This window comes from Nicotiana tabacum, chromosome 2 (genome assembly GCF_000715075.1).
Source record: "Nicotiana tabacum cultivar K326 chromosome 2, ASM71507v2, whole genome shotgun sequence".
Classification (NCBI taxonomy): domain Eukaryota; kingdom Viridiplantae; phylum Streptophyta; class Magnoliopsida; order Solanales; family Solanaceae; genus Nicotiana; species Nicotiana tabacum.
Genome location: NC_134081.1, coordinates 18,379,700 through 18,404,370, shown reverse-complemented (window position 1 = coordinate 18,404,370; position 24,671 = coordinate 18,379,700). Strand labels below are relative to the sequence as shown.

The 24,671-nt window shown below is 42.4% G+C and overlaps 1 pseudogene; it reads right to left on the bottom strand.

The window, feature by feature from the left end:
- LOC142166273 (uncharacterized) overlaps window positions 1-24,671 on the bottom strand; it is a 37,387-nt pseudogene that overhangs the window by 5,388 nt on the left and 7,328 nt on the right.

The following is a 24,671-nucleotide window of genomic DNA, read 5'->3' as shown; positions in this document are numbered from 1 at the left end:
AGAGCGAGGTAAGTGTTGTGTGTAACCCTGACTTGAGGGAATTAAGAACCTTAGATCACTTGCTAAATGAAATTCATGTGAGCGGCGTATATGTGAGGTGACGAGTACTTATGCACCGCCAATATACCTATTTTCCATGTTTCTCTGTTTTTCTTATATTGTCTCATTCTTATGCCAAATTGCTACGTGTTATACTAGTGTTGTTCAATTCATCGTTCTTATCATGTTTTACTGATTTTCTGGTGACAATTGAGTTTTTATTTCAAAGTTGAGATTGATATTATGGAACCAAATGTTGAAGTAAGGTTTGTACTTGTTATTCTATCTCTCTTTTGTTATTTATGCATTGCATTATGGTAAGGGAGAGTGTTAATGCACGAAGGGTGATGCTGTGCCATATTGTGAGTGTTAATGCACGAAGGGTGATACCGTGCTATATTGTGAGTGTTAATGCACGAAGGGTGATGTCGTGCCATATTGAGAGTGTTAATGCACGAAGGGTGATGCCGTGCCATGATATGAGTGTTAATGCACAAAGGGTGATGTCGTGTCGTTTTTATTAATTTTATGGTGAGATTGAGAGTAAAAGCACGAAGGATGATGCCGTGCATTTTTCCTTACTGTATTCACTATTCATGTTGATTCATGGTATATTGACTGTTTCGGTGATCATTATATTGTAGTTCTTTATCTTGTATTCCCCTCAGTATGTTTACCCTCTCGACATTTCCTATTTAGTTCTTCATTTCTGTTATTTGCATATATACTGTTAAATTGTACAGGTTGATTTGTAGGTGCCTTGCCTTAGCCTCGTCCTTACTTCATCGAGGTTAGTCTCGACACTTACCAGTACATGGGGTCGGTTGTACTGATACTGTACTCTGCACTTTCTGTGAAGATTTTGATACCGTCTCGGGTTGATCGAGATTTTGCTATTGGTCCGCTGTCCGGAGACTCAAGGTAGATCTGTCGGCGTTCATAGACTTTGAAGTCCCCGTCTACCTTTTCTGTTCTATTATTTCTTTCATTCAGACAGTTGTATTTCTTTGTGACTATTACTTGTAGTAAATTCTAGAATGCACGTGAATTGTGACTCCAGATCAGGGTGGTAGTAATTAAGACAGTTTTATTAAATTCCGCACCTCTTATATTTCATTTTAGTTAATTATTATTATTTACTGAATGGAAATAAGGAATTATTTTAATGATTCTCTAACGTTGGCTTGCCTAGCAAGTGAAATGTTAGGCGCCATCACGGTCCCGTCGGTGGGAAATTTTGAGTCGTGACAGTTGGTGTCAGAGCGCTCGATTTTCTATGTCTCACGATTCACGAGCAAGCTTAGTAGAGTCTGGAGGATCGGTACGGAGACGTCTGCGCTTATCTTCCAGAGGCTATGAAGTTTAATAACAAGTTTCACTTCTATTATTCTCTGTCGTGTGATTTTGCTTTCTCAATACTTATTGAACTCTTCTACTCTTATTTTCACGCAGATGGCGAGAACACGTACCGCTTTCTCAGCTGAGCAGCAGCCAGAGCCTTCAGTGACAGCTCTTACGCTGGGCAGAGGTAGAGGCCAAGGCCGTGCCAGAGGCCGAGGCAGGGGCAAGGCTCAGCCTAGGGCCCGAGCAGCAGCCCCAACAGTGGAGCCTCAGATAGAGCTTGACGAGGAGGTTCCAGCCCAGACTATTCCTACCAGACCAGCTCAGGTTCCGGAGGGGTTCATTGCCACCCTAGTACTTCAGGACACTTTGGTCTGTTAGGTGGGACTTCTGGAGAGTGTGGCCTAGACTGGTGCATTTGCCATGGCACCAACAGTCTCTCAGGCTGGAGGAGGAGCCCAGACTCCAACCACTCCTGCTCCGGAGCAGATATGTCTTCTGAGGTTTTATGGAGATTGGACAGGTTTACCAAGATATTTCCTGTTCACTTCAATGGTGCTCCTTCAGAGGATCCCCAGGAGTATCTTGATAGCTGCCATGAGGTTCTACGAAACATGGGTATAGTGGAGACCAATGGGGTCGATTTTGTTGCATTTTAGATGATTGGTTCCACCAAGAAATGGTGGAGAGATTACTTGTTGACCAGACCAGCTGGGTCGCCTACTCTTACTTGGGACCAATTCTCTCAGCTCTTCATAGAGAAGTTTCTGCCTATCACATTGAGAAAGGAGTGTCACCGTCAGTTTGAGCGTCTCTAGCAGGGCAGTATGACTATTACTCAGTATGAGTCTCGTTTTGTGGATTTGGTCCATCATACCATTCTTCTGCTACCCACCGAGAGAAAGAGAGAGAGGGTGAGGAGGTTTATTAATGGACTTGCTCAGCTTATCATATTGCAGATGGCTAAGGAGACTAGGAGTGAGATTTCTTTTCAGGCGGCTGCTAATGTCGCCAGACGAGTCGAAATGGTTCTTACTCAGGGAGGTTAGGGGTCTGACAAGAGACCTCGTCATTCCGGTGAGTTCAGTGGTGCCTCATCTAGAGGAAGAAGTACTTTTGGTAGAGGCCATCCTCCCAGGCCGTTTCATTCAGCGCTCCAGGCATCCCACGGTGCCTCAGGTGGTCGTGGCTCTCAGATGCATTATTTTGACCAGCTAGCCTACAGTGCACCACCGGCTCCTATTAGTGCAACTCTACTCCAAAGTTATCAGGGTGGTTATTCGAGTCGACAGGGTCAGTTTCAGGGTCAGCAGTCACAACAACCGAGGTTATGTTATACGTATGGTGATCCGAGGCACATAGCTAGATTTTGCCCTCGGGCAACGGGTAGCTCACAACATCAGAGTTATCGTGCCATGGTTCCGGCACTAGTTGCTGCACCACCTGCTCATCCATCCATAGGCAGGGGTCAGACAGCCAGAGGTAGAGGCCAGATTGTTAGAGGTGGAGGTCAGGCCGTTAGAGGTGGAGACCAGCCAGTTAGAGGCCGCCCCAGGGACGTAGTTCAGGGTGGTGGGCCCCAGCCTTAGTGTTATGTTTTCCCATCCAGGCCTGAGGCTGAGTCATCTGATGCTGTTATCACAGGTACTGTTTCAGTTTGTAGTAGAGATTATTCAGTTCTATTTGATCCGGGATCTACTTACTCTTATGTGTCATCCTATTTTGCTTCCTATTTGGTTGTGCCCCGTGATTCTTTGAGTGCTCCTGTGTATGTGTCCACACCAGTGAGAGATGCTATTATTGTAGATCATGTTTATCGTTCGTGTGTGGTCACCATGACTTCCCATTAGAAATATATCATATTAACACTGATAGCATTATATTTCATGAAATGGGACACAACCTCGATTTCTTAATCCAATTAATCAATTCTCTTAACAAAATAGCTTCTCTTTACAATTCACAATTATCAAAACTCTTTCCAAACTAATGGAGTAGAATTACGGCCTTAGTCAAATGACACACTATTCAAGTAACCTTTCACACTTATTCCCTGTGGGATTCGATCACAACCTAGTTGGATTATTATATTTGACATCGATTGCCTTACAGTATTTATATAGGCATAATTTGAGCGTACCAGTTTACTCAAAATTCAAACATTTGTCAATTCTTCCAACTTAAAGCTTCCTAATTGAGAATTAATCTATCAAAACAATAAATATGTGTTATGGATTATTGTGGGTTAAAGAGTTTTTCTAATTAAAATGACAATTTGAAATGGGGATTATCTTATTGTTCAGAGTCGCCACTTGAAATTGATTTTCGAGTGTTCCAAGTCACCTTTTATTTGAATCCCTAATCAAAGAAAGATGGACTCTTTTCATGTTGGTCTGCAAAAATAAAGTCCGGGTAAGGAATTCTGTTGAGCGGGGAGAAGGTATAAGGCATTCCCCGAGTCCCGTGGTTCTAGCACAGTCGCTTTTATTGACTAAACTTGGCTTGAATTAATTTTGGACAAACTGTGATTTATTGGTTTTCATATTTTATCTATGTTCGCTTTTATTATTAAAATATAAAATTATCTTTGAAACGAATCACGTGTGTGAATCTAATTAATAGCATTTAATTATTTATTAAGATTGTGTGGCCAATATCGCGCAAACGCGTACCTTGATTTATTTGTGGGATCGTAACTATGTCACGTGATTGGGTGCATAATTACGATGATTTACTTATTAATACGCGCCTAAAGCATACTAGCGATTATTAAGATTTTTTTATTTTTTAAAACTAGTTTTGAGATTATCGTAAGGCATGAGAATTATAGATATGGAATTTTTAGAAGACATGATGTGATTTAGTTAAAGCTATTGGACTAACAGACCATTTGTGCTTTTAATATATAATTCTAATGTACTGCACATATGAGGAATTAAGAAATCTAATAAGAAAAGTGACATTAAGAGCAAAAGAATTTGACCATTACCAAGACTTTATCAATCCATCTTTCTTTAAGGAAACAAGATATGAATACTCAAACTTCTGCTCACGTTCCAATTAATATGCAACTTGAAATTTAAATTGAGAAGAACTAACTACAAACAAACTTTCAAAAAAAAAATTCAGCAGTAAACAAACCAAAACGCAACAGCTTTCTGCCATGATACTATCACAAAATCTCCATTAAAATACCTCTAAAACAGCCATGAAATCCCTACAAATCTAACATAAAAAACCAGCCCTTTAAACATCCCCTCTCAAGCCATGAATCGCCTCTAAAACTCTAGCAAAAATCATCCATTAAAAGTAGCCAAACAACCTCCAGAACACCGCCATTTCCGCTCAAAAATCCAGCAACCAATTCTATCACAACAAGAGCTTAATAGTGATCATAACGAGTTTATATTTGCACTCAGATTTGTGCATTAGTTCAACACATAAGAGTAATTCATAGCCAAGTAAATCTACAAACAATCATTGGAGAACATTTTTCAAACACATGAATAAATAACCACTGTAAGTTTATAACAGTATAGCATACCAAACAGTGATTACATGACTTGAAAGTCGGATTCATACCTTGACAGCAGTGCTAAGGTCTTAATAATATCAAAATAAAGGATGAGAATCATCTACAGCTACGGATTGAAGAAGCCGCAACAAACAACAGTAAATCAAAGCTGAGCCCACTTTGAAAATCCAGAAATGCAAGAGAAACTGTAGCTTTGAAACAACTACAACTCTTGAATTGTTTTGAGTATAAAATCCACCAAAAATTCTACTGTTTATCCTTCTCCTTTTTAGTGCTCTTTTTTTTCTTCGATCTCAGAATATTCTTTTTTAAAATTTTCTTCTCAGCTTTATATGTGTGTGAGCATCGGATTTGTGAACGAGTATTCGTGAGAGTGGGGTCAAAAGAGTGTATATGAATGAGAGAAAAGAAAAGAGGGGCAGCGGCCGTTTTTTTTTTGGTAAAGGGAGAGATGATCCCCTCCTCCTCTTTTTTTTGTGTGTTATGTGTATGTTTTATTGTTGAAAATGGGGTATGGGGTTTGTGATAGGAGACAAGCATGGGGGACAAGGAGTGGGGAACAATGAAAAGTGGTGTAGGGAGCAAAGTATGGGGGGACAAGCATGGGGGACAAATGAAAGTGGAGTGGGGACACGCCTGGGAAGATGGGAGCGGGAAATATTTAAGCACGGTAAAACATTAGGTGCTCACAGGTATGGATTGGCTGTCACCTTATAATGCTATATTAGATTGTCACGCCAAGATGGCGACCTTAGCCTTGCAGGGGTTGCCTCGATTAGAGTAGAAAGGGAATCTTGGCCATTCTGCCAGTAGGGTTATCTCATATGTGAAGGCTCGACATATGGTCGAGAAGGGGTGCCTAGCTTATTTTGTTTATGTTCGCGATTCTAGTGCGGAGGTTCCTTCCATAGATTCGATGCCGGTTGTTCGTGAGTTTCCAGAGGTGTTTCCTGTAGACCTGCCGGGGATGCCACCCGATAGGGATATTGATTTCTGCATTGATTTGGCTCTGGACACTTAGCCTATTTCCATTCTGCCATATCGCATGGCCCCGCCAGAGTTGAAAGAATTGAAGAAGTAGTTGCAAGATTTGCTTGATAAGGGCTTCATTAGACCTAGTGTCTCGCCCTGGGGTGGACCGATATTGTTTGTGAAGAAAAAAGATGGATCGATGAGGAAGAGTATAGATTATCGGCAATTGAACAAAGTCATCGTCAAGAATAAGTCTCCATTGTCGAGGATTGATGATTTATTTGATCAGCTTCAGGGTGCCAAGGTGTTTTCAAAGATTGATTTGAGATCTGGCTACCATTAGTTGAGGATTAGGGCATCCGATGTTCCTAAGACAACTTTTCAGACTCGGTATGGGCATTATGAGTTTTTAGTGATGTCATTTGGGCTGACAAATGCCCCAGCAGCATTCATGGATTTGATGAACCGGGTGTTCAAACCTTACTTGAATTCCTTTGCGGTTGTGTTTATTGATGATATCTTGATTTACTCCCATAGTCGAGAGGAGCATAAGCAGCACCTTTAGATTGTTCTTTAGACTCTGAAAGACAGCCAGTTATATGCTAAGTTCTCAAAATACAAGTTTTGGTTGAGTTCAATTGCTTTCTTGGGTCACGTTGTATCAATAGAGGGTATTCAGGTAGATCCTAAGAAGATTGAGGCTGTCCAGAACTGGCCTAGACCCACATCAACTACAGAGATCCGTAGTTTCCTGGGTTTGACGGCGATTTGTGGAGGGGTTTTCATCCATAGTAGCCCTGTTGACCAGATTGACCTAGAAGGGTGCCCCGTTCAGGTGATCAAACGAGTGTGAAGCGAGCTTTCAGAAGCTCAAGACTGATTTGACCACGGTACCGGTATTGGTGTTACCCATAAGTTCAGAATCTTATACAGTATATTGTGACACATTTCGTATTGGTCTTGGTGCAGTATTGATGAATGGTGGCAAGGTTATTGCATATGTTTCATGACAGCTGAAGGTTCACGAGAAGAATTACCATGTTCATGATCTAGAGCTGGCAGCCATTGTTCACGCGCTGAAGATTTGGAGGCACTATCTTTACGGCGTTCCATGTGAGGTATTCACTGATCATCGAAGCTTGCAGTATTTGTTCAAGCAGAAGGAACTCAATTTGAGGCAGAGGAGGTGGATGGAGCTATTGAAAGACTATGATATCACCATATTATATCATCCCGGGAAGGCCAATGTAGTGGCCGATGCTTTGAGTAGAAAGTCAGTCAGTATGGCTAGCCTTGCATATATTCCGGTTGGTGAGAGACCGCTTGCATTAGATGTTTAGGCCTTGGCCATCCAGTTCGTGAGGTTAGATGTTTCTGAGCCTAACCGAGTTCTAGCTTGTACAGTTGCTCGGTCTTCTTTGTTTGAGCGCATCAGAGATCGGCAGGATGACGATCCTCATTTACTTGTCCTTAGAGACACAGTGCGGCACGGTGTTGCCAAGCAGGTTACTGTTAGAGATGACGGAGTTTTGAGGATGCAGGGTCGTATTTGTGTGCCTAATGTGGATGGACTTCGTGAGTTGATCCTTGAGGAGGCTCACAATTCTCGATATTCTAGTCACTCAGGCGTTGCCAAGATGTACCAGGACCTGCGACAACATTATTGGTGGAGGAGGATGAAGAAAGATATAGTTGCTTACGTATCTCGGTGCCTAAATTGTCAGCAGGTAAAATATGAGCATCAAAGACCCGGTGGTTTGCTTCAGCAGATGGAGATTCCTGAGTGGAAGTGGGAGCGTATCACTATGGACTTTGTTGTTGGACTCCCACAGACTCAGAGGAAGTTCGACGCCATATAGGTTATTGTGGATAGGCTGACTAAATCAGCGCACTTCATTCCTATGGCAGTAACCTATTCCTCGAAGCGGTTAGCAGAGATTTATATTTGTGAGATCATCCATCTTCATGGTGTGCCCGTGTCTATCATTTCTGACCGAGGTACGCAGTTTACCTCGCACTTCTGGAGGGCAGTACAATGTGAGTTGGGTATACGGGTTGAGTTGAGCACAGCATTCCATCCTCATACGGATGGGTAGTCCGAGCATACTATTCAGATATTAGAAGATATGCTTCGCGCTTGTGTTATAGATTTCGGAGGATCGTGGGATCAGTTCTTGCCCCCCGCAGAGTTCGCCTACAATAACAGCTACCAGTCGAGCATTCAGATGGCTCCCTATGAGGCCTTATATGGTAGACGGTGCAGGTCACAAGTTGAGTGGTTTGAGCCGGGGGAGGCTCGGCTATTGGGTACAGATTTAGTTGAGGAGGCCTTGGACAAGGTCAAGATTATGCAGGATCGACTTCATATAGCTCAGTCCAGGCAAAAGAGTTATGCCGACTGTAGAGTTCGTGATGTGGCATTCATGGTCGGGGAGAGGGTATTACTCTGGGTATCGCCCATGAAGGGTGTTATGAGATTTGGGAAGAAGGGCAAGTTGAGCCCTAGGTATATCGGGCCATTTGAGATCCTCGAGAGAGTGGGGGAGGGAGCTTACAGGCTTGCGTTGCCACCTAGTTTAGCAGCTGTTCTTTCGGTATTCCATGTGTCCATGGTTTGAAAGTATCACAGCGATCAGTCCCATGTGTTAGATTTCAGCTCTGTCCAGTTGGACAAGGATTTGACTTACGAGGAGGAGCCGGTGGCAATTCTATCCCGGGAAGTTCTCCAGTTGAGATCAAAGAGTTACCCTTCAGTTCGAGTGAAGTGCAGAGGTCATCCTATTGAAGAAGCTACTTGGGAGTTCGAGTCCGATATGCGGAGTAGATATCCCCACCTTTTCACCAGCCCAGGTACTTTTCTGTGTCCATTCGAGGATGAACGATTGTGTTAGATGTGGAGAATGTGATGACCCAAAAAGGTCATCTTATATTTTAGAACTCGAATCCGCGCTCTTAAGCCTTTAAAATCTCATTTTCACCCTCCTCGATTTGTGCGCAGTCCGGGTAGATTTCCGGAAAGCTTTTATGTTAAAATCTTAGAATATTCTTTTTCAAACTTTTCTTCTCAGTTTTGTATGTGTGTGAGCATCGGATTTGTGAATGAGTATCCGTGAGAATGGGGTCAAAAGAGTGTATATGAATGAGAGAAAAGAAAAGAGGGGCAGCAGCCAGTTTTTTTTTTTTGTAAAGGGAGAGATGATCCCCTCCTCCTCTTTTTTTGTGTGTTATGTGTGTGTTTTATAGCTGAAAATGGGGTATGGGGTTTGTGATAGGAGACAAGCATGGGGTACAAGGAGTGGAGAACAATGGAGAGTGGAGTAGGGAGCAAAGTGTGAGGGGGACAAGCATGGGGGACAAATGAAAGTGGAGTGGGGACACGCCTGGGAAGATGGGAGCGGGAAATATTCAAGTACGGTAAAGAATTAGGTGCTCACAACATGCCCCTCTTTGCTTGGAAATATTAAAATTTTTCAGGCAAAGATAAAGTGAGCCGTGTGACTAAATTTTGACCATATCGTTACTCAAAAGATGAAGAAAAATAAAATAAAAGAACAAAATTCTAAACTACTTGTTTATCGAAAGCAATAAAAGAAAAAAAAAATGGGAATGGTGTATCCTGAAAAGGTCATGATCCCAAAAGAATGTCTCAACTAAGTATTGGTGTACCTTATGTTGGGAAAATGTGGCAAGGTAATGGGATACCCTATATTGGCAATGATATCAGGGAGTGGTGTACCATGCATTTAAACTCAAATCAACTAGGGAATGAAGTATCCTATATTGGAGAACACAACTAGGGATTGGTGTAACCTATACTGGTAAGGAGATCGAGGATTGGTGTACGCTATACTGAAAAGGAAAAGTAACCAGGGGTTGGTTCCATGTATTACTGAAAAGGAAATGTAACCAGGGGTTGGTGCCCTGTATTACTGGGAAAAAGAATGTTGAATCCCCTTGGTGAAAAAGTTCTACCTGGGTTAAACTATGAAAAACAAAACTGGACAAAGAGTACTTCCACCCGGAAATATGAGCTGGATCCCCCTAGGCGAAACAATTCTACCTGAGTTAAGCTACGTAAAACATTCTTAGCGAATAGTACTTTTACCCGGAACTATGAGTTGGATCCCCCTAGGCGAAAAGGTTCTACCTGGGTTAAGCGACGAAAAGCAAGCCTAGGCAAAAAGTACTTCTACCTGGAAATATAAGCTGGATCCCCTTAGGCGAAAAGGTTCTACCTAGGTTAAGCTACGAAAAGCAACCTGAGCGAATAGTACTTCTATTCGGAACTATGAGCTGGATCCCCCTAGGCGAAAAAAGTTCTACCTGGGTTAAGCTATGAAAAGCAAGCTTAGGCGAAGAGTACTTCTACCCGAAAATATGAGCTGGATCCCCCTAAGCGAAAATGTTCTACCTGGGTTAAGCTACAAAAACTAGCCTGAGCGAAGAGTACTTCTACCCGGAACTATGTGCTGGATCCCCCTAGGCGAAAAAGTTCTACCTGGGTTAAGCGACGAAAAGCAAGCCTGGGCAAAGAGTACTTCTACCCGAAAATATAAGCTGGATCCCCTTAGGCGAAAAGGTTCTACCTAGGTTAAGCTATATAAAACATCTTGAGCGAAGAGTACTTCTACCCGGAACTGTGAGCTGGATCCCCCTAGGCGAAAAGGTTCTACCTGGGTTAAGCTACGTAAAACATTCTGAGCGAAGAGTACTTCTACCCGGACCTATGAGCTGGATCCCCCTAGGCGAAAAAGTTCTACCTGGGTTAAGCTATGTAAAACAACTTGAGCGAAGAGTAGTTCTACCCGGAACCATGAGCTGGATCCCCTAGGCGAAAAGGTTCTACCTGGGTTAAGCTACAAAAAAACAACCTGGGCGAAGAGTACTTCTACCCGAAACCATGAGCTGGATCCCCCAATGCGAAAAGATCTACCTGGGTTAAGCTACGTAAAACAACCTGAGTGAAAAGTACTTCTACCCAGAACTATGAGCTGGATCCCCCTAGGCGGAAAGGTTCTACATGGGTTAAGATACGAAAATGAGAAGTGAGGACAGTAGTGATGCATGCTGAAGATTTTAAGGAGCTTACATTTGGTGACATTCGTCCTTTGAGAACCGCCATTCTGCACTGCTTTGTTCCTGCTTCAAAATAAGAAAATTTATGAGTTTTTAAAGTGGTGGTCGGTTTGTGACCTTGATGCACTGAGGAGTTTGAGTTCACGGACACCCCGTTGTCGAAGAACTGATTCTATCAGAGTGGTACCAAGATGATCGAATACTTTGTATCGTTTTCTGGAGACTTTGTCATTCTGACATCTCCCCTGACTGTTTTATACCCGGATGTCCACGGTACCGTTAACCCTTATATCTAAGGCAAAACAATTTTTCTTTAAAATCAAACTTAGTTATCTTGCACTCAGAACCAATTTGTGTATGTAGTACTTATCAACTTTTTCAATGAAGCAAGTCTTGCTTAGGCGACCTTTTCAGCTTCTTTGAGACACTTTGTCCGCCTTATCAAAAGAGATCGCAGATGGATTCCTGCCTTCGTCAATGCCGTATATGCTCCAAATTGTGCTCGGTATTACGGGAAAACTGTAGACAGTTTTGCAGCCATTTTTGCTTTGCTTTTGATGCAAGATTAGACCGAAAGAGAATCTAAGAAAAATTATGGAAAAGAATAGAAGACCAATTGGAAATAAAAGGTGTCCCTTTCGGGGAGAGAAATAAGGAGACTTATCTTGGGATATGTGCCGACTTTAATGAATCATGACATGTATTTTGGACTGGACGCCTGATCTGTCTGAGCCGTCTAATTCTCAAAATACGTCGCAAATGTTCATCTTGAAACTGTCTTACTTATGCTCATGCCGGAGCATCGAAGACCCTCATTCGGCTAGTAGCGCCCTTTTCGGGTTTTCGCTAACTGACCTCTCTCATTTCTCTAATCACTGTCGCCTTACAGTGCCCATACGAGTTTTCACCGATAAGACTCTCATTTCTTCTTTACTTTTTTTTTAAGATACGACACGCGGAAGGTTGGACAATACCCCTGGCATGGGGACTTCAAGTATTTTCAAAGATCGATCAGAAGTTCTTAACAGGAAAAGGCAAAAGGAACCTTGAACTGAATTATAACTTTTGGAACTGTTTCTACAGGAAAATATTGGCTTTTGCGAGCCTGCCGGTGGGCCTTGGCTTTTGGAAAATATACTTCAGAGGATCCATTCTGGATATGAGGTAAGTAGTATAGGCCAAAAGATAATGTCTCAACTTCTGAGCGACCCAAGTAAAAGCACAACATGTCCTTTCTAAAAGGGTGTACTTAACCTCATAATTGGTGAACTTCTTGCTCAAATAATATATTGCTTGTTCCTTTTTGCATGTCGCATCATGTTGCCCCAGAACGCATCCAAAGGAATTATCCATCACCGATAGATATAAAAACAAAGGCCTACCAGGTTCAGGTGGGACCAGTACAAGGGGTTTTGATAGATAATCTTTGATCCTATCAAAAGCATTTTGGCAATCGTCCGTCCACTTGATTGCAGCATCCTTTTTCAGCAACTTAAAGATGGGTCTCGCATGTGGTTGTGAGCTGAGCAATGAACCTACTGATGTAGTTCAAACTTCCGAGCAAACTCATGACCTCCTTTTTGTTCTTCGGGGGTGGCAGATCTCGAATGGACTTTATCTTAGATGGATCCAATTCGATGCCTCTCCGACTGACTATAAAACTGAGGAGTTTCCCAGATGGAAGCCCAAACGCACATTTGGCTGGATTGAGCTTAAGGTCATACCTTCGAAGCCGTTCGAAGAACTTTTTCAAATCAATCACGTGGTCAGCCTGTGTCTTTGATTTTATGATGACATCATCGACATATACTTCAATCTCTTTGTGCATCATGTCGTGAAAATGGTGGTCATGGCCCTCATGTAAGTTGCCCCTGCATTCTTTAAACCGAATGGCATGACGCTGTAACAATAGGTACCCCACGGAGTGGTGAAAGCGGTCTTTTCTGCATCGCCCTCATCCATTAGAATGCAATCCACGAACGATTGTATCTCATGCTTTGCGCAATTATCTACAAGAATATGGATTTTCGGCAAAGGAAAATTATCCTTCGGACTTGCTTTGTTCAGGTCTCTGTAGTCAACACAGACTCTAGTTTTTCCATCTTTCTTTGGCACGGGCACAACATTTTCCACCCAGGTGGTATATCATACGGCTCTAACAACATTGGCGCTCAATTGCTTCATTATTTCCTCTTTGATTTTATCACTCATGTCCGTTTTAAATTTTCGCTGCTTCTATTGGACTGGTGGAAAATCAGGATACGTGGGAAGCTTATGAACCACTAAATTGACTCTTAAACCAGGCATGTCATCATAAGATCAGGCAAACACATCTCTATACTCAAATAAAGCTGAATCAAGGCATCTCTGGTTTTTTGTTTAGTGTGAATGCTTATCTTTGTTTCTCTGACTTCTTCATGACCTCCGATATTAATTGGCTCAGTTTCATTGAGTTTGGGCCTAGGCTTGTTTTCAAATTGTTCCAACTCTCTTTTTATTTCATCAGAAACCTTATCTTCATCATACTCGACCTCTTGATGCATTATTTCGAAATTAGACAGCTTTTTGAGATCTGGGCGTGAATTCCGCATGCATGTCATGTTATTAAAGCCGGCATTAACAAAACTGAAATGGAAATAAAATGGAAGGAATTAGGAAAAGAAAAAGGAAAAGGTATAAAATACGAAAGCGAACTGCATTTCATTGAATTTGAAAGGATAGGAGGGTTAACGTCAAAATAAAACAATCATACTAAGATATCTGGATTACAACCCTGAAAGTGACCCAAAGTACAAAAGAAATAAGCTGCAAAAGTCAACTACCAAGACTCCTTCCTTGTGGGGAGAGGAGTTGCTTCCCAGTTATTGAGCATGGTTTCTGGGCCAATTAGTTGCATATCGGCACGACTAGTGCCTTCACCAGCCTGGATCATATTCACTTCAGAAAATATCTGGCTGAGGCCATGGCAAATTTCATCAATGTTTGCATGCGCCGAGGAATTTTGACCATGTTTTAATCGTGGCTCGACAAAAGTGTAGAAAATGTGAGGGATAGGTTGCTGCAAGACCCAAGACCCAACCGTGCTTTTTGCGATGCTTGGCTTTGTCTTCGTCTGCTTGTGTTGGCCTGAATCCTAAACCAAAAGTACCCCTGTTACTGAACGGAGAAATGGGTTCTGAAATTCCTTGCAATGATGCCCCCAAACTTTTTCCTGGCTCATAACCTTGTCTCATCATAAGTGCAGCCACCATTACAGATGTGGCAGAGAGACGCAGATGTAGAATGGGTTTTCCTTCCTCAACATGGTCCACAGCAACCACTTCGTAAGCCTGATAGACAATAGACTCATATCCTTCCTTGGCCTCAATACATGGGATTAACGGGTCTTTATAAATGGATGACTCGTCTTCTCCGTGAACAATAATTTCTTGCATGTCGTGCTCGAATTTGAGCATCTGATGTAAGGTGGATGGCACAACTCGGGCCGTATGGATCCATGGCCTTCCAAGAAGAAAGTTATAAGAAGTTTCCATGTCCACTACTTGGAAGACAATTTCAAAATCAACAGGCCCAATCGTCATGGTGAGGTTGATCTCCCCAATGGTATCTCTCGCTGAGCCATCAAAAGCCCGGATGCAAACATTGCTGGGTCGGATCCTATTTGTATTGATTTTCATACTTTGCAAGGTAGATAGGGGGCATACATCTACACTCGAGCCTCTATCAACCATGACTCGCTTCACATAATGCCCCTCGCATTTGACAATCAAGTGCAAAGCCCTATTGTGACCGGACCCCTCCTCAGGAAGTTCATCATCAGTAAAGGAAATTTTGTTCACCTCAAAAAATCTATTGGCCATCTTCTCTAACTTATTCACGGTGGTATTCTCTGAGACATGTTCCTCGTTCAGGATTTTGATTAGTACACGGGCATGCTCTCCTGAGTGTATGAGCAGAGATAACAGAGAGATTTGGGCAGGATTCTTTCTCAGCTGGTCAATGATTGAGTAATCCTGAACTTTCATCCTTTTCAAAAACTCCTCCGCCTCTTCTTCAGTGACCGGTTTCTTTATTGGCATTTGGCCTTCTCTGATTTGCTTAGCCTTCCTCAACTCTTTTGGAGAGTAACACCTCCCTGATCGAGTCAAACCTCCAGTTTCCCCCACTTCTTCTATGATTTCCTTGCCTTTGTAGGTTACTACAATTTTGTTGTAGTTCCAAGGGATGGTTTTCGTATTTGTTACACGGGGTTGTGTGGCAGGCTTGATTATGATCGGTTCTATTATACCCGTCGTATCGCCCTGATTCTGCTTTGTGATGGGGTGACCTCCAAGGACGTATAACTTTGGGTTTGGAACATTGGAGCAAACTTCCAATCTCAAGATTTTTGGAACAAATAAAGTTGCCCTCTCTGAGCTCTGGGCGCCTTTCACAATCAACGGTGCATCTAGGCTTGGACTTACTTCCAGTTTGGTCCCCTCTTTAATCGTTACCACAGTCATTTTTGCTCGACCAACCGGCTTGTATTCATGATCTCGGCCAATCATTCCCACAAAATGAACATCATTGTGTACTGGCAACGGGTTATTGGTCACTTTAGGAGGGTCCTCGCCGTTCGTGACTACAATCAATTTTTCAACAATGAGTCTTTCTATGGCTCTTTTCAGGGTCCAACAGTCATCAGTGCTATGCCCTGGAGCACCTGAATGGTATTCACATCTAGCATTTGCTTGAAATCCGTGTGAATCAGGATGCATATAGTGGGGAGCGATGGGTCCAATCACGCCCATCTGCTTCAACTTCTGGAACAGACTAGAGTATGATTCAGCCAATAGAGTAAATTTTTCCACCCGCCTCTGCTCTCGACCATAATCTTGCCTAGGACGAGCATTGTAGGGTGCCCGAAAATTTTGCTGCTGAGGTCGGGGGAATCTTGGAGCCGGTGCCCGTACCTGTTGATTGGGAGGACGAGCATATGATTGAGCATTAAACACTGTATATTATGGCGGTCCCACGGAGTACTGAGGAATTGGCGGGGGATAGTAATGTTGAGGGTAGCTGGATTGCCCCTGCTGAACTTGCACATAAGGGTGCGATTCCCCTCTTTGAACTTCCCTGGATCCCGAAGTCATCATGGACCCTTCATCTCTCTTCTTTCTATTTGCCAAACTTCCCGACCCATTTTGGATAGCTTGGGTGGTGGCTTTGAGAGCAGCTTGACTTACAATTCTGCCAGTCTTGAGGCTATTTTCGACCATTTCTCCTATTTTGATCGCTTCCGCAAAAGTTCTACCCATTGTGGACATCATGTTCTGAAAGTAATCAGGCTCTTGGGCCTCCAGAAAAATAGTGATCAACTCGTGGTTATCCATGGGTGGCTTAACTCTAGCTGCTTGCTCCCTCCACTTGATTGCATACTCCTTAAAGCTTTCAGTCGGCTTTTTCTTCATATTGGACAGGGAATTGCGATCCGGCGCAATATCTATGTTGTATTGAAATTATTTGACGAAGGCTTGGGCCATGTCATCCCAGACATGCCAGTGAGAGATATCTTGGTCAATGAACAATTCGGAGGCTACCCCCATAAGACTTTCCCCAAAATAAGCCATCAGTAATTCTTATTTTCCACCTACACCCTCAGCTGGTTGCAGTACCTTTTCAAATGGGCGATAGGGTCGCCGTGTCCATCATACTTCTCGAATTTTAGGGTCTTGAACCCTGGTGGCAAATGGATGTGAGGGAACATGCATAGATCACTGAACGAAACACTTTTGTGACCCCCTAGTCCCTGTATGTTCTTTATGTTTTGTTCAAGACTTTTCATTTTCCTGGCCATCTCATCCGGCTCAATCGTCTTGGCAAGCTTTTCGTTTTCCACTGGTGACTCATACTGGGGAGTCTAATTATATGGAGCCGAGACCCCGAAAGCCATATTTGGAGAGTAGTATTGGCCATCATAAGCATGAGATGTTGGCTCGTTGATTGGCCTTGTCACAGGAGGTGGAGGCGGGATTGTGTATGCCGGTGCGCCAGACACGACTAGAGGAGTGTTCCTGACCGGTGCGATTGGAGGTCGCACATTAGAGGTACCAGGTGCAACGTGGAGGCTGTAGTTTGGCACATACCCTGGTGGTAGGATGTGGTCGCTCGTTGTATGGAGCGGTGGTTGAGTAGCCAGGGGTACGGTGGAAGTTCCCTCTGAGGGACCACGGGGTGGAGGCTGACCAGACACCCAAGCCTTATATACATCAGACAATTGCTGTCTCAATTTTCTTATTTCCTTCGACTCTTGTTCAAATGATTAACCCCGGGGGTCGTCAGTGATCAGCTCGATCTCATCATCGTTAGCCATTACTATTGCTCCCTTAGATCTAGTGAAGTAATGGTGTGTTGCCAGTTTCACCACAAACCAACCACCTTAAGCTTACTTTGTAAGAGACAACAAACGTGTTAGGGTTAAGCATTTTATAGATATGAATCACACATAATATGCCATGCTCCTATCATTGTCACTATTTCTAGCATGCTTTAGGAGGCTTCATGTTTCATTCCGGCTTATGAGGTTGCTTCTTATTGACGCTCTTATTTTCTTCTCATTTTTTTTACTCACGCCTCATTTTGATCCCTCATCTTAGAATTATTGAAAAATATTTTGATCGAACCTTTTGTGGGTTGCCTACGTATCATGTCGCCGCATGAATCAGATCATTACGTAGTTCAGGGCAAATCGAGAATAAAGTAAAATAAACTAACTCTTATTTTTACTCATATACAAATAATCCCACAAAGAAAGACTTCTAAAGAAGGATTTAAAGAATTTTTGTTTTTTTGGATTTTTGAAAATTGGGGTCCGAAACCGATGAGGTTTGCCTATGTATCTCACATCCGGTGAGAATCAGACCCACGTAATTCGGTGGATGAGAAAAATAGATAAACTAACTCTTTTTTTTCATATATAATTAATCCGACAAAATCTCATAGCAAAGAAAATATTTTCAATATTTGTTTTCGATTTTTTTTTTGGAATTGGTGAAAGAAAAACTTCTAAAGAAGAAAAAAGAATTTTTTTTTAAATTTCAAAAGAAAGAAAATATTTTTTTGGATTTTGGGTGAAAGACCTTTTTTATTTTAAAAAAAAGGAAGAAAATATTTTTGGTCTCAAAAAAAAAAAAAAAAAATTCTTAAGAAGCAATTAAAGAAAAATATCTTTTTGGATTTTTAAAAATTGGGGGCCGGAACCGATGAGGTTTGCCTACGTATCTCACATCCAGTGAGAATCAGACCCGCGTATTTCGGTCCAAATCGACTAAGTTTTTTTTATTTTTATGAAAATTAATCTTTAAAAATCGTATCACTAAACCACATCATTTTTTCTCTCTTCGTTCAACTGATATATGCTAAAGTCGGTCGACATGCAAGCCTCTAGGGATATTCATTGCTTGTGGCTTGTTCTTCTAAGTTTGTAAATCGTAAAGGAGATGGTATCTAGACTTGACTTACCCGGGCGGACAACCCGAGCCGAGCAGCGTCAAGCATTACCAGTAGTTGAACAGCACTGGCTAGCTAACGGCTCTCCCGCCTAAACATGTGTGACTAAATCCTTCACCAGAAGCTGGTAGGCTAACTGACTTTATCTCAAGACAGAAATTTTGTGATGCTGGTAGACAAACACAACATAACTAATTATCAAAAGACTCAGTGGGATGCAAGAGAGGATACAATTTATATGTACAGTTCAACAATATCAAGACAGTAAAAAGTGGACAAGTAGCACAGTAGTCCCAAATAAATCACAATATATACAAAAATTAATAAAGCCAAATAAAGTCAATGTACAAGCTCGAATTCTTGAAGTCCCCAGCAGAGTCGCCAGAGCTGTCACACCCCTCTTATGCCCCCTCCCCCCAAAACGATAAATATGTGTTATGAATTATTGTGGGTTAAAGAGTTTTTCCAATTAAAGTGACAATTTGAAATAGGGATTATCTTATTGTTCAGAGTCGCCACTTGGAATTCATTTTCGGGTGTTCCAAGTCACCTTTTATTTGAATCCCTAATCAAAGAAAGATGGACTCTTTTCATGTTGGTCAAAAACAAAGTCCGGGTAAGGAATTCTGTTGACCGGGGAGAAGGTGTAAGGCATTCCCCAAGTCTCGTGGTTCTAGCACGGTCGCTTTTATTGACTAAACTTGGCTTGAATTAATTTTGGACAAACTGTGATTTATTGGTTTCCATATTTTATCTATGTCCTCTTTTATTATTAATATATAAATTTATCTTTGAAACGAATCACATGTGTGAATCTAATTAATAGCATTCAATTATTTATTAAGATTGTGTGGCCAATATCGCGCAAACGCGTACCTTGATTTATTTGTGGGATCGTAACTATGTCACACAATTGGGTGCATAATTACGATGATTTATTTATTAATACGCGCCTAAAGCATACTAGCGATTATTAAGATTTTTTTATTTTTTAAAACTAGTTTTGAGATTATCGTAAGGCATGAGAATTATAGATATGGAATTTTTAGAAGACAATGTGATTTAGTTAAAGCTATTAGACTAACAGACCATTTGTGCTTTTAATATATAATTCTAATGTACTGCACATATGAGGAATTGAGAAATCTAATAAGAAAAGTGACATTAAGAGCAAAAGAATTTGACCATTACCAAGACTTTATCAATTCATCTTTCTTTAAGGAAACAAGATATGAAATACTCAAACTTCTGCTCACGTTCCAATTAATATGCAACTTGAAATTTAAATTGAGAAGAACTAACTACAAACAAACTTTCAAAAAAAAATTCAGCAGTAAACAAACCAAAACGCAACAGCTTTCTGCCATGATACTACCACAAAATCTCTATTAAAATAACTCTAAAACAGCCATGAAATCCCTACAAATCTAACATAAAAACCAGCCCTTTAAACATCCCCTCTTAAGCCATGAATCGCCTCTAAAACTCTAGCAAAAATCATCCATTAAAAGCAGCCAAACAACCTCCAGAACACCACCATTTCCGCTCAAAAATCCAGCAACCAATTCTATCACAACAAGAGCATAATAGTGATCACAACGAGTTTATATTTGCACTCAGATTTGTGCATTAGTTCAACACATAAGAGTAATTCATAGCCAAGTCAAATCTACAAACAATCATTGGAGAATATTTTTCAAACACATGAATAAATAACCACTGTAAGTTTATAACAGTATAGCATACCAAACAGTGATTACATGACTTGAAAGTCGGATTCATACCTTGACAGCAGTGCTAAGGTCTTAATAATAGCAGAATAAAGGCTGAGAATCATCTACAGCTACGGCTTGAAGAAGCCGCAACAAACAGCAGTAAATCAAAGCTAAACCCACTTTGAAAATCCAGAAATGCAAGAGAAACTGTAGCTTTGAAACAACTACAACTCTTGAATTGTTTTGAGTGTAAAATCCACCCTGAATTTTACTGTTTATCCTTCTCCTTTTCAGTGCTCTTTTTTTCTTCGATCTCAGAATATTCTTTTTTAAAATTTTCTTCTCAGTTTTGTATGTGTGTGAGCATCGGATTTGTGAACGAGTATCCGTGAGAGTGGGGTCAAAAGAGTATATGAATGAGAGAAAAGAAAAGAGGGGCAGCGACCAGTTTTTTTTTTTGTAAAGGGAGAGATGATCCCCTCCTCCTCCTTTTTGTGTGTTATGTGTGTATTTTATAGCTGAAAATGGGGTATGGGATTTGTGATAGGAGACAAGCATGGGAGATAAGGAGTGGGGAACAATGGAGAGTGGAGTAGGGAGCAAAGTGTGGGGGGGACAAGCATGGGGGACAAATGAAAGTGGAGTGGGGACACGCCTGGGAAGATGGGAGCGGAAAATATTCAATCACGGTAAAACATTAGGTGCTCACAGGTATGGATTGGTTGTCACCTTATCATGCTATATTAGATTGTCACGCCAAGACGGTGACCTTAGCCTTGCAGGGGTTGCCTCAATTAGAGTAGAGAGGGAATCGTGGCCATTCTGCCAGTTGGGTTATCTCATATGTGAAGGCTCGACATATGGTCGAGAAGGGGTGCCTAGCTTATTTGGCTTATGTCCGCGATTCTAGTGCGGAGGTTCCATCCATAGATTCGATGCCGGTTGTTCGTGAGTTTCCAGAGGTGTTTCCTGTAGACCTGCCGGGGATGCCACCCGACAGGGATATTGATTTCTGCATTGATTTGGCTCCGGACACTTAGCCTATTTCCATTCCGCCATATCGCATGGCCCCGCCAGATTTGAAAGAATTGAAGAAGTAGTTGCAAGATTTGCTTGATAAGGGCTTCATTAGACCTAGTGTCTCGCCCTGGGGTGGACCGGTGTTATTTGTGAAGAAATAAGATGGATCGATGAGGAAATGTATAGATTATCGGCAGTTTAACAAGTCTCCATTGTCGAGGATTGATGATTTATTTGATCAGCTTCAGGGTGCCAAGGTGTTTTCAAAGATTGATTTGAGATCTGGCTACCATCAGTTGAGGTCAGCTTCAGGGTGCCAAGGTGTTTTCAAAGATTGATTTGAGATCTGGCTACCATCAGTTGAGGATTAGGGCATCCGATGTTCCTAAGACAACTTTTCAGACTCGATATGGGCATTATGAGTTTCTAGTGATGTCATTTGGGCTGATTGTCATTTGGGCTGACAAATGCCCCAGCAGCATTCATGGATTTGATGAACCGGGTGTTCAAACCCTACTTGGATTCTTTTACGGTTGTGTTTATTGATGATATCTTGGTTTACTCCCACAGTCGAGAGGAGCATAAGCAGCACCTTCAGATTGTTCTTCAGACTCTGAAAGACAGCCAATTATATGCTAAGTTCTCCAAAATGCAAGTTTTGGTTGAGTTCCGTTGCTTTCTTGGGTCACGTTGTATCAGTAGAGGGTATTCAGGTAGATCCTAAGAAGATTGAGGCTCTCCAGAACTGCCCTAGACTCGCATCAACTACAGAGATCCGTAGTTTCCTGGGTTTGACGGCGATTTGTGGAGGGGTTTTCATCCATAGCAGCCCCGTTGACCAGATTGACCTAGAAGGGTGCCCAGTTCAGGTGGTCAAACGAGTGTGAAGAGAGCTTTCGGAAGCTCAAGACTGATTTGACCACGACACCGGTATTGGTGTTACCCACAGGTTCAGAATCTTATACAGTATATTGTGACGCATTTTGTATTGGTCTTGGTGCAGTATTGATGCATGGTGGCAAGGTTATTGCATATGTTTCACGACAGCTGAAGGTTCACGAGAAGAATTACCATGTTCATGATCTAGAGCTGGTAGCCATTGTTCACGCGCTGAAGATTTGGAGGCACTATCTTTACGGCGTGCCATGTGAGGTATTCACTGATCATCGAAGCTTTCAGTATTTTTTCAAGCCGAAGGAACTCAATTTGAGGCAGAGGAGGTGGCTGGAGCTATTGAAAGACTATGATATCACCATATTATATCATCCCGGGAAGGCCAATGTAGTGGCCGATGCTTGGAGTAGAAAGTCAGTCAGTATGGCTAGCCTTGCATATATTCCGGTTGGTGAGAGACTACTTGCAATAGATGTTTAGGCCTTGGCCATCCAGTTTGTGAGTTTAGATGTTTTTGAGCCCAACCGTGTTCTAGCTTGTATAGTTTCTCGGTCTTCTTTGTTTGAGTGCATCAGAGATCGGCAGGATGACGATCCTCATTTACTTGTCCTTAGAGACACAGTGCGGCACGGTGGTGCCAAGCAGGTTACTGTTAGAGATGACGGAGTTTTGAGGATGCAGGGTCGTATTTGTGTGCCTAATGTGGATGGGCTTCGTGAGTTTATTCTTGAGGAGGCCCATAGTTTCCGGTATTCTATACACTCGGGCGCTGCCAAGATGTACCAGGACCTGCGACAACATTATTGGTGGAGGAGGATGAAGAAAGATATAGTTGCTTACGTATCTCGGTGCCTAACTTGTCAGCAGGTAAAATATGAGCATCAAAGACCCGGTGGTTTGCTTCAGCAGATGGAGATTCCTGAGTGGAAGTGGGAGCGTATCACTATGGACTTTGTTGTTGGACTCCCACAGACTCAGAAGAAGTTCGACGCTATATAGGTTATTGTGGATAGGCTGACTAAGTCAGCACACTTCATTCCTGTGGCAGTAACCTATTCCTCGGAGCGATTAGCAGAGATTTATATTCGTGAGATCGTCCATATTCATGGTGTGCCCGTGTCTATCATTTCTAACCGAGGTACGCAGTTTACCTCGCACTTCTGGAGGGCAGTACAACGTGAGTTGGGTTCACGGGTTGAGTTGAGCACAGCATTCCATCCTCATACGGATGGGCAGTCCGAGCGTACCATTCAGATCTTAGAAGATATGCTCCGCACTTGTGTTATAGATTTCGGAGGATCGTGGGATCAGTTCTTGCCCCTCGCAGAGTTCGCCTACAATAACAGCTACCAGTCGAGCATTCAAATGGCTCCCTATGAGGCCTTATATGGTAGACGGTGCAGGTCACAAGTTGGGTGGTTTGAGCCGAAGGAGGCTCGACTATTGGGTACAGATTTAGTTCAGGAGGCCTTAGACAAGGTCAAGATTATACAGGATCGACTTCGTACAGCTCAGTCCAGGCAAAAGAGTTATGCCGACTGTAGAGTTCGTGATGTGGAATTCATGGTCGGGGAGAGGGTATTACTCCGGGTATCGCCCATGAAGGGTGTTATGAGATTTGGGAAGAAGGGCAAGTTGAGCCCTAGGTATATCGGGCCATTTGAGATCCTCGAGAGAGTGGGGGAGGTAGCTTACAGGCTTGCGTTGCCACCTAGTTTAGCAGCTGTTCTTTCGGTATTCCATGTGTCCATGCTTTGAAAGTATCACGGCGATCCGTCCCATGTGTTAGATTTCAGCTCTGTCCAGTTGGACAAGGATTTGACTTACGAGGAGGAGCCGGTGGCAATTCTAGCCCGGCAAGTTCTCCAGTTGAGATCAAAGAGTTACCCTTCAGTTCGAGTGAAGTGGAGAGGTCATCCTATTGAAGAAGCTACTTGGGAGTTCGAGTCCGGTATGCGGAGTAGATATCCCCACCTTTTCACCAGCCCAGGTATTTTTCTATGTCCATTCAAGGATGAACGATTGTTTTAGAGGTGGAGAATATGATGACCCAAAAAGGTCATCTTATATTTTAGAACTCGAACCCGCGCTCTTAAGCCTTTAAAATCTCATTTTCACACTCCTTGATTTGTGTGCGCAGTCCGGGCAGGTTTCCGGAAAGCTTTTATGTTAAAATCTCAGAATATTCTTTTTTAAAATTTTCTTCTCAGTTTTGTATGTGTGTGAGCATCGGATTTGTGAACGAGTATCTGTGAGAGTGGGGTCAAAAGAGTGTATATGAATGAGAGAAAAGAAAAGAGGGGCAGCGGCCAGTTTTCTTTTTGTAAAGGGAGAGATGATCCCCTCCTCCTCTTTTTTGTGTGTGTTATGTGTGTGTTTTATAGCTGAAAATGGGGTATGGGGCTTGTTATAGGAGATAAGCATGGGGGACAAGGAGTGGGGAACAATGAAGAGTGGAGTAAGGAGCAAAGTGTGGGGGGGACAAGCATGGGGGACAAGCATGAGAGACAAATGAAAGTGGAGTGAGGATACGCCTGGGAAGATGGGAGCGGGAAATATTCAAGCACGGTAAACAATTAGGTGCTCACAGC